The sequence below is a fragment of the Alligator sinensis genome, unplaced genomic scaffold, assembly GCF_000455745.1.
Source record: "Alligator sinensis unplaced genomic scaffold, ASM45574v1 scaffold489_1, whole genome shotgun sequence".
NCBI lineage: Eukaryota > Metazoa > Chordata > Crocodylia > Alligatoridae > Alligator > Alligator sinensis.
This window is the reverse complement of record NW_005841901.1, coordinates 3039462-3058412: the sequence shown is the minus strand read 5'-3', so window position 1 is coordinate 3058412 and position 18951 is coordinate 3039462. Positions and strand designations below refer to the sequence as shown.

At 43.6% G+C, this 18951-nt stretch overlaps 1 protein-coding gene and 1 long non-coding RNA gene across 4 annotated transcripts in view; one reads left to right on the top strand and one right to left on the bottom strand.

Annotated features, from left to right (window-relative positions):
- LOC102376769 (sulfotransferase 6B1-like) overlaps nucleotides 1–18951 on the top strand; it is a 154217-nt gene that overhangs the window by 41963 nt on the left and 93303 nt on the right. The gene's annotated exons all lie outside the window — the stretch shown is intronic.
- The window catches only part of LOC112549367, a 50752-nt gene that overhangs the window by 19798 nt on the left and 12003 nt on the right, over nucleotides 1–18951 (bottom strand). Inside the window, exons 2-3 of one of the 2 annotated variants that reach the window (XR_003092770.1) lie at nucleotides 16697–16803; nucleotides 3634–3749 (exon numbers count right to left, since the gene is read on the bottom strand). This is a non-coding gene — a long non-coding RNA (uncharacterized LOC112549367). Of the gene's footprint in view, nucleotides 1–3633; nucleotides 3750–16696; nucleotides 16804–18951 lie in introns of those variants that run through there. The other variant, XR_003092771.1, reaches the window with a different exon arrangement.

Sequence of the window (18951 nt, the reverse complement as noted above, 5' to 3'; positions counted from 1 at the left end):
CCCCCCCCCCCCCCCCCCCCAGGACTTTTTGCACAATATATGTAAGAAAATGTAGAATTACATTAACACAATATGCTGTGGCATAATATGATCTCCTCCTCTCAGTAAAAAAATACTGTCCCTAGCTTATAAGAAGCAATAGAATTTTGCAGTTTGATAAGAACACATTATACAGAAGAAGAGAGTATAGGCAGAATTATAAACAGGCCTAGGATACAGAAAGGTAATTTGTAAAGCTGTAATTTAGACTGGATCCCTGAGTCCAGCACCCTGCTATTGCAGGCAACCATGTTGTATATTTGGGTCACGCTCCATTGTAAAAGTATTTAGTTATTTTCCCCCAACTACTCCCCTTGGAAAGCTTGCATACCCAAGTACTAAATGACTGTGCAGTAACTGGCATTACTGCACAGTAACATCCCCGCACAGCTTCCTGGTGACCCTGACTGCGTAGTGGCTTGTTACTACTGCGCAGTAGTGTTGCATCACAGCTTGTGTCCTGCAGCGCTACTGCATAGTAGTAACCAGCTATTGCACGGTAAGTGTGTTGTGTAGATGTGGCCTGGGATTAGTACTTCCTTAACTTTGCTGGAAATATTACAGTGGGAGTGTCTACATGTGACACTATGTCGCCATAGTAATGCACTACGGCACCTAGCATTGGTGGCCACAAACTGTAACAAGACAGCTATGTTGTCGTAGCTACCTGCTCCCTTGGTATAGTGCATCGCTACGGTGACATAGGGGCTAAAAGTAATTGTGCAGTGCTGGCACAGTGCAGTACGGGCTGTTACTGCACCATCATTTAGTACTTCCCAAAGGGAGTACTAAATGACAGTGCAGTACCAATGGCACCATAGGGGCACGTGTAAACACACCCAGTATTCCTCAATATGCAGTAGTAATAAATATCTCACTGGGTTCAGTTTAGGAAAATGGCATTAATCAGTATAAACTTGCACGCCTACTTTAGACAGTATAGTGTCATCACCATTTAGAATCACTAAAAACCTTAATCTGGGCATGCTTTCCTTTTATTGATTCTATGTCGTTATTATTTGAAGATTTGCTGAATACGAACAAGATGGAAAGTGTAATTTTGTGGTTACAGCCTGAAGTATAGAAACTTTTCAATGGATTTTCATGAAGGGGGTTTGAAAATCTGACTGCAGCTATAAGCCCCAGCACTATGATTAGTGGACTGCTATGCTCCTATTCAGCCCCATTGCTTTAAGCATGCAGCTCTCTCCCTGTGCTTTGAAACCTACAGAATTGAAGCCTGAGTTAGTACCCCAAGCTAGTTCTTTGTAGTATGCCACAAAACTAAGAATTATGGATTGTGACACATCACTAATCTCAGGCAATTTTTTCTGCTATTCATCGCAGTTAGAGGTCAAACTCAGTATCCATCAGAGTAGTATTTTAAAAAAATAACAGTAATTACCTCTTTAGGGGCCTTATGCAATCCTATTCAAGTCAATGAGAATTTTCATTGACTTCAGTGAAGTTAGATAAATGCTAAAAGACTACATTTTGCAACCTTAAAAAACAGATAAGGAAGATTCTGTGCTGCTGCTTTAAAAGCACAAGCAAATGTTTCCTAGTGAAGGCAAAACCTCAGCTCTAAATCTAACCGCAGTTGAACACATCAGACTTTTACTACCTGATTTAGTGTTATATCATTCATTAAAAAGTAAGTTTGAGGGAACATGTAGAAACCTGCCTGGTGAGCAAGTTTTCTTTCTCTTTCCAAGAGCTCTGCCAGCTTTGAAGCCTCAGGAACTCTTAACTTGCTGCTGTATAACTTTATAATATACATGACCTGCTCTTGCTTTGATGTAACTGTGCAAGAAAAGTGACACTTTCAAACAAACTTTTAATTTTATATTGTTTTGTTATTATTTTTTAAAATCTAAATGCTTATGTTGAATGCAGGGATTTTTAGGTAAAGCACCTTCCGCAACTGTGAAGTATCCAAGGCCCTCAGGAAAGACACTCGCTCTTCTGAAGCACGTTGGGGATGTAATTAGATTCTATACACACAGCCCTGCTTTAGGAACGATAGATACTACCTCATACAAGCTCAGGGAGTTATTGTCCTGTCCCCCAGGGCAGAGAGGCCATGTTTTTCTTGCTATTCTTTCACTATCCTAGATGTATGGGACTCTGCAAAAGAAGCTGTATTGCTTCCAAGGTGCCCCCTTTCTCCCTATCATTATGCAGCCTTCTCTTTGGTATGCTGGAGGGTAAAGGCCTGTGTCCACATTGACTCTGACACATGAAAGATCTTTTAGTTAGAAAAAAGTCCACCCATTCTTTTTTATGCATTTATTTGGAAAAAACGTTTAGATTTCCTGGAGAAGCCTGATGATACAAGGGTTTTCATAGGCCTTGTTTGAATCAGGACCTAAATGATGCCAGTTGCTGTTTCACACTGAGCTCCTCAACACAGAAGCTGACGAACTGGAAGGGTTTCAGAAAACAGCAACAGGGAGAGTGATTCCCTGAATAAAAGGCCAGGGAGAGATTTTTATGGTGGCGGGGGAGGACCTAAAAGAACTAAGTATTTATAACTTGGATAAACAAAAATTAAATAGGTGATGACCCCTGAAATCCCAGGACAAATTGCAGTTGTACAGATGTCCATGTCCATTATCCCAGGACCCAGGGTAAATTCTAAAAAAAATTACCCTAAAAAGAGGTAGAAACAATTTATCCTGGGATATTGCAAAGTATATCTGTACAAGTTATCCCAGGATTGAATCAATAGCAGAAAAATGGTACTGCATTCAGCCACTTATTAACCCCCCAATTAGACAGGCAATCTATGTACATGCCAATCCTGGGATGTTTTGGTTCTGGGATAAACACAAGCATAATTTATATAGATGGCAGGAAGCAGGTAATAGCCTATTTGCTACAGCAAATGCCTATTCCAGGGCAGAAGCAGACAGATGACCCCTAATCAGTATATTTTTGCTACCAATTTTTCCTGGAATAAGTTTATTCCTGATTTAAGGAACTTACACAGGCTGAGAGTTTTATGGTGTGTGTCCATTCCTTGTTTATAGTGATGTAAATACTAATACACAGTATAAACATGCTGTGTGTCCGAGCCATCTCACACATACTTAATTTTGCATTATAAATAGTACTGTTGAATTTAATGAGACTGCTTTTCTATATAAAATTTAGTATTATGTGTGTGTGTGCGCGCGCGCGCGCGTGTGTAAAACATTAATTCTTCCTCCATTTTTGCCTGTGATTGATGCACTGGTTTCCAGAAGGTCAAGGCAAGGCAGTAAAGTTTTAGTACCAATTTAAACTCTGGCATAACTGGACAAATATGGCTTTGGTTAATAAAACTGATATTGGGACAGATGTTTAAAAACAGTATCAGCTGCAAAGGTATGAATGAGACTTATGTTTGAAAAGTCTTTTTTAACAAATAGACAATGAAACTGTTAAATTTCAGTTAATTTTAAATGGCAATGCCTACTTTGTACTATTTTTAAAACCTGTTTGAATAAAACTTTAATCTAACAGAAGGATATTGATTCATATGAATCCAACAGGAAATCCAGGATGAGACTGAATGACGTTGGCAATCCTTCAAGTTTCAGGAAAGGTGACTTTCATTAGTCTGGAAAGCTCCAATGGAAAGTTTACATAGTGCGCATTTATGTAAATACTTTATTAACGATGGGGAGTTCATATCAGACTTGCATTGATCCAGCTTGTATGGTTTCCTGGCAGAAAAGGCAGAGGAGGAAGCAAACTGTCATGGGAAACAGACAAAAAAATATCCAACAGAATATTCAGTTCTGCAGTTAGGGCCTGATCCAAAGCCTAAGAAAATCAATGGGAGTCTTTCCAGTGACTTCAGTATGTTTTGGATTAATTCTTAGCAATATCTTTAAAGATGATATATTTTGAATTGTGTAGGGCTATACTTTCAAAGGGACCTTTTTCAGCTGTCATGTTAGTTAATTGCCACCTGTTTCACTGAGCTGAGAGAAAAGATATAGTTGAGGGCAGTCCAGGAATGGGGCATAACAAGTGTCCTCAGCACTAAACAGAGTTGTCTTGAGGCAGTTTTGAACTGGCTTGTGTTCCAGTAGCCCAATCATTCTCGTCTCTTTTTTAGTCCATAGGAAAGTCTTCCCCTTACTCGGGAGGCCTGGACAATGCAAGCATCATATACACCCAGGAGTTCAAGATACTAGTCTGTTGGCTGCAATAAACAAGCAATAAACTAATCTACTGTGCAGTAAAGCATCTTGGGTAGACACACCCTATAATTAATTAATCTGCCTATAACTTGAAAGTGACTTACTTTGGTTTATTTTACACCAGGTCCTAATCTTATAAATAGAAATAAGCCTGGTTTATATCAAAATATTAATGCCTACATTGCCTCTCTGTGGTGGAGCACCTTTGGGGTCCTCACCACATAGCAGGGGCTGCAGTAGGCTGGGGCAGAGCCCAGCAGGAAAGGCAGCCAAGTGAAACCCCCCAGATCTCATTCTAAGGGGGGGCGTGTGTGGCGGAGCACCTTTGGGGGTGCTCGCCACTTGAGGACTCTCACAGGCTCTGAGGGGAGCCTGCTTTGAAGAAGCAGCAGGGGAAACCTCCCCCAAGTACTATTTTAAGGGGGGAGGTGTGTGGCAGGGCACTGTTGGTGCCTGCCACTTTAAGACCTAAGCCAAGCAGCCAGCAGGTGCCTGATTGCAGCAGCCACTTTAGATTCAGGGCTGCCTATATAAGCAGAGTATTTTGCTGCTGGCAGGGGAGGCAGCAACTTCACCTGGCTGCAAAGCTTCATGGAACACTCCTGGAGGTGAGGGAGGAGCTGTAGGGGATGGTTGGAGGCTCCTGGTTCTGGGCATGACCTAAAACTGTACCCTGCTGGAAGTGGGTGGCCTGGTGGGGCTCTCAGTGGTGTGGGAGCCCCCAGGAAATTCCAAGCCAGTTACCACCCTGATGAAAGGCAGGTAGGGGCACCTTAACCCTAGCCCTCACCTTCGGGTGGGTTTGCATAATGTCGGAGGTAGTTGGGACAAGGCACAGCTGAGGCCACCTGCACCCTGTGGGGTGCAAGACCCTGAGAGGGAGAGTGGGGGCAGGTACGGCTATGGTGACCTGAACCCTGTGGAGTACAAGACCCTGTGGAAAAGTAGTTGGGGCCAGGCACAGCTACGGCCACCTGAACCCACCGGGGAGGGAAGCCCCGTGGCCCCAAGTGAGGGGAGCAGAGATGAGTAGCCCCGAGTGAAGGGGGCGGTGTGGAGCCCTGAGTGAGGGGGCGGTGTGGAGCCCCAGGTGAGGGGGGGCAGAGATGAGTAGCCCCGAGTGAGGGGGTGGTGTGGAGCCCTGAGTGAAGCGGGGCAGAACGTAGAGAGCACAATGACATGCTGCTCCAGGGGGGGAGTGAGAGTCCCCATGAGACCCTGGAACACCAGGCAGTTGTGGTATTGGATAAGAATGCCCTGGTGAGGGGTAGCCCCAGAAAGGGAGCAGAGACAAGGTACCCCGATGTGGGGGAGAAGAACCAGAGGGCTCAGGGCCCAGTACGTTTATATATACAGAGAGAGTTGCCCCCGGAAGGGGTCAGAGCAAGCTTAGACCCGGTTGGGTAATTGGCTGGCCACTATCCCGGTAAGGGTCATGGGAGATGCCCAAAAGATGGTACGTCTGCCACCCAAGGAATGGACTAGCTAAGCCTATGGCCTAAGGGGCCCGTTCCAAGAGGGAGCAAGGCGGAATAAGCTGTTGACACATGAAAGAGAACCTGTGAGAGAGGGTAGAGTGTGAGAGGCCCTAGTGAGAGGAGGGCAGTATGAATGCGTGTGTGACTGAGGCCTGACGACAAGGCCTGAGCTTGGTCCGGCTGTAGGCCAGGAGCACTGTAACATCTGGATGCCATCTGCGAGGCATGGGGTGCGGTGTAAGGAAGGTACAGAGCCTCCCCCTGGCATCGGGGCACGAATGGGCAGCCTCCCACCTTAATTAACATCTTAATTAATTAAGAACATGGCATGGCAGATGAGTCAGGTGGGTGGCATGCCCAAAGGCAAGTGGGGAACCTAGCACTGTGGCTAGGTGGGGAGCCCCAGTTTGCCACACTCTCTTACTGGCTTAGGTAACTCATTTTAAAATCACACCTTTAGTTAAGCTGCTGCAATTCTGTGCATAAGCAAACCCTAAGATTGAATGAGATGTGAACTCCCTCAAGGGCCACGACTTGCTGGAGCCTTCCTTCTCCTTTTCATGAACTGTTACCTCCTGACTATTAACAATTGCTTTATAAATGGAAAACAACCAGATTTATATAAGGCAACACCTACCTGGCCAGTAGATTTATGGAGAGGAACAGTTTATGAACAGGAAAGCAAACTGGAAGGAAAGAGGAGCTGACTTAAAATTCTCTTTAAAAAAAAAAAAAGTATAAAAGAAAGTACATGAACTATCATTAATAAGAATGTTTCTACAGAAATTGGCCAAGTACTGCACAAGCTGCTGAAAGAAATCTGATGCTTAATTCTTTAAGACAATTTGGATGTTGCCAGAGGTACTATTCCACCTGCCTACAGGAAATAATCTGCAACTTTACATCTAAAAAAAAGGTTTAAAACTTTATATTAATCATTTCTGTTACAAGCTACCAGTACTATACAAGTTGCTGCAGATTAAACAAATTGTTGGCTGGGTTTCAAGTACTAAAATACTAAGCTCCACACATTGGGCTGCTATTTGCATTCATTTTTTTCCATCTGCAGCTCTCAGCAGAGAGGTCCGTGTGGCCCTGAAAATAATTGATCAGTTATCACAGTCACATGGGAGTTTCTCTCATTTTTGTGATGGGATTTCACAATGAGCCAGTCCTGCTTCAATTTGGGAAGAAAGGTGATTTTGTGATTAAGGAACTAAAGAGACCTGATCTGGGTTCAAGATAGGTTCTCAAGTCAGGTCACACTTTTTCTCATTTCTCTATCTGTAAGATAAGGGCAGCAACATTTCCTTTTGCCCCAAGCCCTCCCTTTTCTCTGTCTTGTCCATTTGTAATGTAAGGGCATGGGAACAGAGGGTGACACATAGGGCTGGCCTATTGCACCTATTGGCTACCTAAGTGGACCTAGGCGCTTAAATGTAAATGTGTTCAAGTTCAAATTGCTGAAAACCCATGAAAGCATCTATTTTTATACCATACCATTACCTCACCAGAAAGCTGCAGGGGGTGGGGAGGATCCACCTACCTTTTGTATTAATGTTTTTTCAGGGACTCAAGCAGAGTGGAATAGGATCACACTTGGGCTCCTAAGTCCACTTATGCACCTAACATGTGGAGTACAATTTTTGGTTTTACTATTTATCCTTACAGTACCTGGCATAATGGGGCCCTAACAATTGCTGTATCATAATCGTAATGTTTCAGTTGGACAACTGCAGATGTGAGTACACAACAAAGTAGATAACAACCTGCAAGAACTTAAAGTAACAGCAGGTTAGGTTTTTGTACATAGATGGTACGTGCTTTTCTTGGGTCAAAACTGTTGTATGAGGCATGCCCACATAAAACTAGCTTTAAATTAACTGGGTAGACTGCATTAGGTATCTCCTTGTCTTCAGTCTCCATCTGGGGAGTAAAGTGAGGCAGGAGGGTCCACTCACTGTTGTCCTTAACTGAGAAACTGAGGTCTGGTGCAGAACACAATTCCAGCTCTCCAGCCACCTTGTGAGCAAATAAGTAGGTGCATGGGTGCAGTCTGGCTCCTTCCCACCTACTACCCCCACTTGCAGGCCAGAAGAAATGGGCCAAAGCAAGGATACAGTAAAACATTTTCCAGGCTGGGGCACATTACTTTCTACAAGGAGAATGGCAGGAGGCAAGGGTAATGCATTTTTTGTGCTAAGCAAGGTTAAAAGAATAGACTCCCAACCCAGCCCAGTATTGACAAGTAGGCAAGGCAATTCAAACAACATCCTACAATCTATCTCATGTAGAGAAAAAACTGTTAGGAAGAGCCTGATTGTTTACTGCAGTATCTTGGGATCATAGGAAAGTAGGGCTGTAAGGGACCTTACAAGGTCATCTAGCCTAACCCCCTGCTTAAGGCAAGATCTTCCCCGACTAAACTGTGCATAAGTACTGAAATTTTGTGTACTTCTGTAACCTGAATCAACCCCCCAGACTATACTATCAATGAACCCAACAATTGAAAACCCATAAATTGGGCCCCACAAAGTCACAAGGGTTACTTAAAATCATGCAGTTCAAAATGAATTCTCTTTATTCCCCTTTTGATTTCTGAACCTTTAAGATACATGTTTCAAGGTTCTTCTCTGCAAGCATAACTGGACATTTTTTATTTAAAAAAGGGGAAAAAAATCAAACCCATGTTCTCATAAAATAACATGACTCCAGATATAATGAAATTCATAGCAAAGTTCTGGAGTTTGCAACCCTGGGATCATTTGATATTTGTCTACCCCTAGAATATTCCCCCATAGGGTTCTGCTAGAAAATAAAATCTGACTGTGGGACCAGTCTTCCCTTATCCGCTTCTTATAAATACTGCTGCTGCTTCTTAAAAAGGCATAGTGCTGGACTTTCAGCAGCTGAATCACATAGGTGTTATTCTAACATCCACAAGTGAGGACAAGATATGAGATCTGTTCAAAAAGTATTGAGACTGATGTTGTAGGAAACAAAATATTTTATTTACAGGGGTTTCGGCTTAATCTCCTTCAAAGTATGTTCCTTCCACAGCCACATACTACTCTCAACATTTCTGCAATTGTTGGAAGCACTTCTGATAAGCAATTTGTGAAATCGCTAAAAGCTGCTCGGTTGTATTTTGTGTTGTTGTTTCCATATCACAATCTTCTTCCTTTCAAGGTTTTCTTTAGTTGAGAGAAGAGAAAAAAGTCGTATGGGGCCATATCAGGTGAATATGGAGGCTTTGGCACGTGTGGGATATGGTGTTTGGCTAAAAATTTGATTAAAAATTGCTTCACAAGCTGTGCTAAGTGGGCAGGCGCACTATCGTGGTGAAGCATCCATGAGTCAGACACCCACTTTTCTGGTCGTTTCATTCCTAAATCACCAGTTAGAATTGAATGACATGAATCAACAGAAATTCCAAATTCTTTTGCTCTCTCTCAGACAGTCAATCACCTATCATTACAAACCAAATTATGAACCGCTGCCACATTTTCATCATTTCGTGATGTTGAAGGGCATCCAGAATGCTCACACTTTTGACCGATGATCGTCCTTCTTTAAAGCAATGATACCATTCAAAAACCCTTGCACAGCTCATAGTGTCATCACCAAATGCTATTTTAAGTAATTCATATATTTATAGATTCATAGATGTTAGGGTCAGAAGGGACCTCAACAGATCATCAAGTCCAACCACCCCCTGCCTTGGGCGCTGGGGTCAGATGACCCCAGCCAGATGCCTACCCAGCCTTCTCTTGAAGACCCCCAAGGTAGGGAAGAGCACCACCTCCCTTGGGAGCCCATTGCACATTTTGGCCACCCTTACCGTGAAGAAGTTTTTCCTGATATCTAGCCTAAATCTGCTCTCTGTCAGTTTGTGACCATTGTTCCTTGTTACCCCAAGAGGTGCCCTGGTGAACAGAGCATCTCTGATCCCTTGCTGCATCCCCCTAATTAATTTGCAGGCAGCCACAAGATCACCTCTCAGCCTTCTCTTGTGGAGACTGAAGAGGTCCAGGTCCCTCAGGCTCTCATCATAGGGCTTGTCCTGGAAGCCCCTCACGATATGAGTGGCCCTCCTTTGGACCCTCTCGAGTCTATCCACATCCTTCTTGAAGTACAGCACCCAGAACTGGACACAGTACTCCAACTGCGGCCTGACCAATTCCACAAAGAGGGGAAGTATCACCTCCTTGGATCTATTTGTCATGCATCTGCTGATGCATGATAAAGTGCAGTTAGCTTTGCTTATGATTCAAATGTTTCATTTGCCGTTTTCCCAATTCTTATGCAAAATGTAATGCACACGCGTTGTTCTGGACACTCTGACATAGCAAAAGGGGACGTGAGACGCAAATGATCTTATTTCAACCACTGGCCACAGAAAACTAGGGAAACACCATGAGCTGCAAACCTGTCCAGAGTCCCAACATGCCCAGACATGTTCAGCAAAGCCACACACCCCCACCCAGTGCTTTGTACCACAAATGCACATTCAGTCTCAATACTTTTTGAACAGACCTTGTATAAGCCATCACTTTCAGATATCATCCTCACATCTATAACCCTCATGGATTTCCAGGCTGTTTCTCAAAAAGATTCCCCACTATGCTGCAGCAATTTGGAAGACCAGCATAAATTTTAGTGTTAGGATATACATTTGTTTTGCTCCTTTTTATTGTCTCTGATGGAGAATCTTTGGCTGCTTAATGTAGTTGACAGTGACAAATAAAAGCTACAAGTATATAAAGTGGTATCTTGAGATCAAAGCATGTTGGAATTAGAAATATGATGCAGTTCTTCTTAACTATTTTTTGATAATGGGCCATCCTTTGTGGCAAGGGTTACAGCAATAATATATTGGGTTATGAAAGACTCCCTGAAGCAAAACTTTTTATAGCACTTGCTTTGTGAGCATAGATGGGCAGGGAAAGACAGAGAAAGAGAATCACACAGATAAACAAAGGCCATAACTACTTAACTTGTTACGGGTAGGTATCAGACACTTGTAATGAGTTATATGGAAGGGGACACTGTGCAGAGCCCCAGGGAAATCAAATGGGCAATTGCAGGTGCAAGGGTCCACCTGCCTGAAGCTCAGTGTGTGAGCAGGGCTTACTTTGTTCTGCTGTAGATCTCTGCTGGTCCCTAAAGTTAACCGTTATGTACTACAAATTGCAACAGTGTTTTCTGACCAGGTAGAAAGCCATTGATTAAAATGCATCTGACCACACCATGTACCTAAAGCAGTGATTCTTAACCACAGTGTCTTGATATCCTTTCAAGGGTCCTACAAGATGCTGTGCAGTGTTAACGCTGCTAGGCATGCAAATGTGATTCACAAGATAAACCCAGATATTTCAAGTAGGAATCAGTAGCATAAAAACATTCTGCTCTGTTGTGGTCTTTCTGAGATTTTTGCAACAGAAAAATTGCTCTATTATCTTTCCTTAGTCAAGAAACAAGTGAAAGTTAAGAGCTAGCATTTTCAAAGCGATGCCTTAAGTCTAAAATGGTTGAGAACCACTGGTCTAAAAGGGTAGAAAGGTGCAAGCATGAGATTTTCTGAGCATGTACATTCCTAAGGCAGTTGACCCAGACTTCTTTAGATATGTGGGCACATGCTACAGGTGTCTGAATGAATGGGACTAGGCTCTCTCCTCTTGGAGATGCATAGAATGCAGGTCTATATATTCTATGCAGATACAAGGCCTGAAGGAATGCAAATATTATGGGGTGCACAGTTTCAGAAGCCTATTAGAGCTTGTTGGCTATAATATTTACATCTAGCTTCTCATTGGTCAATTCTCACTTTGAGAAGAAAAAAACCCACTAAATGTATGCCAACAGTATATTTTATTTGAATGTAATGAACTGCATCATTTTATATTTAGCATGACAGGATGTGATGGAATTTAAGTTGCCTCTCAGAGATGGCAAAGTGATTGTACCAAAGCTGAAATCCCCTTTCAAATTTTGTGCAAACAACTTCTAGTGACTTGAACTAAAAGAAAATTACGCCCATGACATTCAGCTGACTAGCTGAAAAGTTCAAATGGGCAGAAGCAAAGCAACTCTCAGCTTGAAGAAACAGGAAAAATCTATGTAAATACCCACCATGATAGTTATCTTCAAAAATAATATTTTCTGAAACTTCTCACTTGGTGGCAGAAAGGACCGAGAGAAGCTTGGGAGCTGAGGCCTAGGAGAATGAATTAGTCATGCACTTCCAAAAAAAGCAGTTCTGAAAAGCAAGGTTATGAAAGGCACAGTGAGAATGGGGGGTATCCACTCGAGCCAGGAAACAGACTATGAGAAGTGAAGATTTTAGATGGGGGTTCAGATGAAAGTGAAAGAGAGAAGTAGCAGCAAATCCATATGGGTAGCTGACTCTGAACAGGAAACTGCTCCTGATTCCATATAGGATCTGGGGATGGTGATACTGGAAGTTTGGCTGGAACGGTTTCTTAGCTGTGATGGGGAAGGGGACCTAGGCCAAACTGCCATGTGCCAGAGCACATGTGCAGGGGCATTCCCTGGGGACAACCAGCAGTGGCAAAAAATGTGTCACCGTTAGTTGTCCCCAGAGAACAAATGTTCGTGCTTGTGGGGATGTGCCTACTTTGTTTGCAAAAGAACTTGTATGGCAGAGTACAATAATAATAATAATAATACAGTGAACCTTGTTTTCTATTTTCATCAGGGCACATTTAGAAAAATGGGTATAAAAGTGCTACAAGTTTGTAATTTTTGCACAGAACATGAGCTGCGTTATACTGTTCATAAACCTCTAGACAATTGCATTAGACTTCCACTGGCAATGACATTAGTGTTACTCAGGGAGGGGACTGAGGCGATTACCCTGGGTGCCGAAGTGAAGGGGCAGCAATAGGCACTTTCCAGCTTGGGCAGGGTGCGGGACAGAGCCACGAGCTGCTCGTTTGCAGGGGCGCCGGGACAGGGGGAGGGTGGCTCTTGCCATTGCGTGCACTCCTGGGCAAGCATGGTGGGGTATGTATCCCCCCAGTCTGTGTGCAGGGTGAGGGCGGACTGCCACTGTGGGCTTTGCCCCAGGTGCCAAACTTCCTTGCTATGGCACTGGTGTTACTACTCCCAAGTCATGCAGTTGCAGCTGTGTATTGCAGTTCTTCACTTGGTGTAAATCAGCATAGCTCCATTGAAGCCCTGAAAGTTCTGGAAGGCAACAGAGGATTTGGGAACATATACAAAGACAGCAGATTAGTGACTAAGAGGACAAGAGAATGGAAATGAAGAAAGGTGTGCAACTGTGCAGAGTCTTAAAGATCAGGATGAGATTCTTGAAAAGTTGTGGGTAGCTCAGGGCAGGCATGTGAAATGGGAACTGACAAAAATCAAAGCAGCAGGAGAGGAATATGATTTTGAGAAGATGGGAGACCATAGAGTAGGGAGTTCTAGTAGTTCAAGATGAGCTAACCAACATGTGGACAAAGTATTGGGTGTAAGAAAGGAGAAGAAGTGAAATACAGAGGAGAACAAGTGATAAACACATTAGCACCTTCTGCTTGTATTGAATTCTGATTCAAGATTAAGGGTCTCCTGAAATTCTCACTTTGCTAATTCAGCAATTTCAATTTTTAAAATATATACTTCAGAATGAAATAGGAGCAATAACTCAACAACTAACATTAAATTGTTTTAGGGGACCAGTAACTTTGGGATTTTATTTTTAGTAGTTCCATTAATGGTCAGATTAGTATGACATCTTATACAATATCTTTTATTAGGCTATTAGAGTATATTTTCGAGAAAGCAGAACAAATACCAACTTGATGGCTTTTTATACCATTTCTGGTCTTTTGATTTAGAACTATTTTATACCCTGTTATAAATATGGTATTTTCCTAAATAAGATTATCATTACCTCATGTGATTTGAAAGTGTTTTTCAAATATTTTATGTTAAACTTCATATAAAAAGACTCCAGCAAGTATGCTAATTTTTAAAAGTAAACATAAATCCAAAATTTGATGTCAATAGGATTCTTCCAAAAAACTGTGAACAGTGAATGCATAATCCGATTTTACTATTTTCTCTCCCAAAGGCCAATACAGATTTGACACTTCTGCGTTTATGAGACGTCTAAAGTTGTTCTGTAATCTGTACAGGCACTGTGTTGTATTTTAAAGCACCTTTTGAACAAATTGAAATATGACTGACCCCAGAAACTGTCATGCTGTATCAGAGCAGTAGTCCATTTAGTTCAGTATCCCCTGGCAGTGGCTGATATACCAGCTATTTTGGAAGCCGGTGCAAGAAATACTGTAATAGGCAGTTATAGATAATCCATCAGCAAGGGAAATTTATTCTTAATTTGCATCAACTGGAGGTTGGTTTATCCTCCAACACAAAGAGAGTTTCACTGTATTTACTTGAATATAAATGAGTATGGCCCCACATTGCAGGAAGTGGAGCCAAGCCAGGTTGCCCTGTGCCTCACCTGCATATAAATTTTTGGAGCATCCCAGTTTTCATGACCAGAACATTTGGTTCCAGTCATGAGTGGGGAGAGGCGGCACTAATTAGCATATGGCTGTTTTGTTGAGGGGGTTTAGGGTGCACACACCTACTGAGTAGTAAGAGCTCTGGGGTTACCATGGCTTGAAACACTTATTGATTCTGCTGGGGCCCAGCCCAGTGAACTATATGGTATATCATGAACATTGTGGCTTTGAACTAATATTGTGCATAATTTGTACTATATAAGTGGGTACAGAAGTGCTGCTTTAAAGTGTGTTATGCAGTACCTGTGCTAAAACTTGAAGTGGTTTTAAAAAAAAAGGTAAAATGTACCAATTCTGGATGAAGTAAGTCTATGGGTACCCTTGATATTTTGTTCATATGCACATTACTACAGGCATGTTTATTTCAAAATCAGTATTTTCAAATTTGCCCCTCATTTTTATATGCTCAGAGAGAGCAGGGTCTGACAGTAAGGCAGTGGGGTAGAGAAGTGACTGCAGGAGGAAGAAGTTGGGGGACCGGAGGGCAAAGGAGCCATCTGACCCCGACCCCTGCCAGATTAGTTTTCCTGCTGTAGCAGTAGGAAGGGGACAAATTCAAGGCAAACCTCCAATAATTAGACTGGAATACCTGGAAAATTATGTATATATGGAAAAAAATTCCATATATGGAATCTAATTATTGGGAAATTCCATCTATGGAATCTAATCATCTTTTATTCAAGTAAATATGGTATATTCCTCCCAAAAATCCTTAAAGAAAAAATATGAATTCTGCCTGAGAATGTAAGTAAAGGTGATTGTTTAAATAATGTTAGACACTGTACAAGACCTGATCCTGTAGTCCATGTTTATGGCCCAACTGTGCTGGAAGCCGAACACTTCCAGTGACGGGTGAATACACTCTACTCCCTTTAACAATCTTGTGAATTGAGGGCGTAAATGCGGGTTTCACACTATGGGAGGAAAGTCATTCATAGGTTTTGGCCTTTACTCCAACAAGCAAAACCCAAGAAATGTCAGAGGCCTGGGAAAGGGTTGCTGCTTGATTTACTCTTTTACACATTAAGAGGAAGTTGCTGCCTTTAATCCAATAGACACACACAGAGATGGGAGCCTTCAGTAAAGCACAAAAGACATTGTATCAAGCATCTCTGCTGAATAACCTGAGTTTCCTCTGTCAAGTGCAAAACAGTATAATAAATATTACAACTAATAAAAATAAGTGACCATGTATCCAAATCAGGCCTGAAAGATTTAAGACTTTCTAAGCCTAGGTTACATGCTGCAGGTTAAATGCACAATGCATTTGACATGAAGCTGAGGATGGTGATACGTACTCTTCATTTACAAGCCACATAAAAGGATTAAAGAGAAGTCTTCCAACTGGCATTTCCATTGCTAGTCATAGGCACAATCTGTGTTACCCATTTCATTATTAATACAAAAAAAAAAAGGTCTTATTCTCGCAAAGTGCCCTTCAACTGTTCCAAACAAGTGTGATCAACAGCCTGAAGACCCTAATTGCAGCCTATTAAGAATAATGAGATTTGCATTGTAGAAGCCAGAGAATTACAAGGATAAAAGGAGAAATTTCACAACATGAAAGGTTAAGACAAATATATACAGCCTGAAAGTGCAGAGGACACAAATTGGTGGCTCATTACTGCAGACTGACCCATGGGTAAAAGTGTCATCCAGTTCAGAGGCTTTCCCAGGAAGTTTGGCTGCAAAAGTTACAAAAGATAAGGACATGCTTGTGGAAACTGCTAAACTAATGAGAGTTGAAAGTTGCTTGAAATATCCCAATGACCTCACAGATGGGATGCTTATTAAGGTATCTGCATCAGGCTCCTTTTTTTTGTCTAATGGACTGTTGCAAAGCTTTGCCGAGGCGTAGCCAACAGTCCGTGAAGGTGTCTCCATGCTTTCTGACATAGCAAAAGCATTTTTGAATGAATTCAAAATCAAAACCAACATGCATATCCGATTTTTGTTTGCGGGCATGTTTGTGAAATAGCGCAAGCAAGGCAGTCAACTATGATTACTTCATCAACACGGGTTCTGCCGCCACTTACGTGACGATCTGCTCGAGTGCGCTGGTAGTAAGCCAACTGCAAATTTAGGTCTTGAAAGTATGAAGAAAAGCGCTTTATGTGTATGGGTTCTATGAAGGCTTCGTGAAACAATTAAGCCATGTTTTAACAAAAGCCTTGCCATTCTGATCAGACACAACATAAGTAATTAAAATACTATTTTAAAGACAAGTGAATGTTCTTTTTCACTTTAAAATATTTTCAAAGAATATGGAAAAACAAGAACATCATTTTGCTTGTTCTAAACTATGGTAAATGAAAATAATAGACTGTATAATAAGTCAACAGTAAAATAACATATCTGTTTATCTGGGCTCCCCTGTCTCTGAAGTAGCGGATGCCTCCCAATAATTGAGGAATGGTAAAATTTCTACCTCTTGTTTCTTTCCCTGCTTGAGAGATGCAAATTGATGAGGCAGGGTTTTTTCCTCATTTCGTTTCTTCTTGTTAGTTTTTGGACATCTATGAAAGTATGAAATGACTGCAGAAAAATATAAGCAAAGAAAAGGGGTGATGGAGAGTACAAGTTAATTAAAGATATCCCTTTGTTTCAAATTATAAACATTAATCAAGTTTATAATGTTATTAAATCCATTTTGGTCAACAAAAAGTATAAGATAAGTGGCTGGTAAAGACTGCAAGCTTCAATTTGTACCATGTCTAAGGAAGGGGGGGGGAAAAATTAATCAAAAAAAGAGTGTATGGTACAGCCTATGAAAGACTGTATTGAACAGGTCATGTTGTCTCAATGATCACATTTCAGGAAAATCCCAACTATTAAATTCTGTGGGCGCGTCCACACATGCAAGCACGTGTGCTTGCAGCAGTTTAAACAGAAGCGGTGCAAATTTGAGCCGGGGCTTTTTGCCTCCGCTTATGTGCCGGGACACGTACTTTGTTGTAGAGCAAATTGTGCCACTTGGGGCAAAATAACCCTGCTTGGCTTCTCCCAGATCTGCAGCCAGCGGGACCTAGAGCCCGGGGCCAGCACCCATGCTGGCCCCAGCAGTATAAAAAGCGGCCCTGTCCTGGCCCCGTCCATACAAAAAGCTGCCCTAGCAAGCAGCTCAGGGCTACTCTCTCTCAGGAGCTTCTGGGGCCCAGCCAATTGGTACCTGGGGACACTACCCCTTGTGCCAGCTGGACTGCTGCAGCAGCATCCCAAATCCATTTTTTTGAATACCTCAAAATCCATGTTCTTCCACACTTAGAACAAAAGACCACTCTACATACACACATAAAGAGACAGACAGACAGACAAACAGAGAGAGATCGATCAGTTGGGCAATGCTTTATTGATATATTTACAATGTTAAAGCAATTTGGAAGCCTACCAGTGTCTCTATCTTCATGATAAATAAATTCTAAATATCTACATGTGTGAATGTGTGCTTTTGGCTTTCTTCACACATGATGGGTGTGTGATGGGGGGGATGTGGGGTTTGCAGGAAGGGGCTGGGAAGGGTTGTGGGGGAAGGCGGGTGGGTGTGTGGGTAGGTGTGGATGGACTGCCTCCCCCCCTGCAGGGCCCCAGCTTCCCCCTGCAGGGCCCCAGGCACTCTGCAGGGTCCCCGTCCCCTCCATACAGGGTCCCAGGCACTCTGCAGGGCCACAGCCCCCCTGCACAGGGCTCATAACTAACCTTCTGTAGCAGGAACAGCACGCCTGCAGGGACCATGCCAGCCGAGTCCATCAGGGACCCAGTGCCAAGCTGTCCCGGGTCCTGCTGACACTGGGGCCCTCACTCAGCCAGGTCGGCCTGGTCCCATGGCTGCAGGACCCAGCGTGGCATGCAAGGACTGGGTGCCGAGCCATGCCGGGTCCTGCCAGCTCTGGGGCCTTCGTGCAGCCAGGCTGGCCTGGTCCCATGGCTGCAGGACCTGGTGTGGCATGCAGGGACCGCGTGCTGAGCTGTGCCGGCTCCTGCTGGCACTGAGGTTGCTCATGCAGCTGGGGACCGGGCCAACCTGGTAGTGTGAGTGACCCCAGTGCCAGCAAGATCCAGCGTGGCTCGGTGCACAGTCCCTGCACGCTGCGCTGGCTCCGGCTTCTGGCAGCAGTGCTGCCTGCCCCACTGTGCAGGCAGGGAGGTGGCGTGCAGCAGGACCGGGCCCAGAACCACACAACTGGCTAGTCTAGCTTTACACTGGAGCGGGTCATGTGGCTCCTGTGCAAAGGCACAGTAGCTGCATGGCCTTGGCTGGATTGAGCTGGCAGGGTGCATTTTCCAACAAGCCCCTCCAGCTCAATCCAGCCCAGGCTGTGCAGCTAGTGTGCCTTTGCACAGGAGCCACGCGACCCACTCCAGTGCAAAGCAAGACTAGCCAGTTGTGGGGCGCTGGGCTGGGCCGGGCTGGGTCCCACCACATACTGCCAGCTCTGGCCAATTGTCCCCCTACACCTTCTCGCCACCCCATGGCCCTGCCACATGCCTGCCCCTCCACCTGCCCCCAGCAGCGCCAGTGCCAGCAGGCAGCCTGGCTGTGGCTCTGCTGCAGGCATAGGTGGGCAGTGACGTGGTACTGTGTGACCCAGGCTCCTACATGCTGAATGGACCCAGCCCTTCCAAGGCCATGCACTAGCAGACCAGGCCAGGTCCATTCAGCATGTAGGAGCCTGGGTCACACAG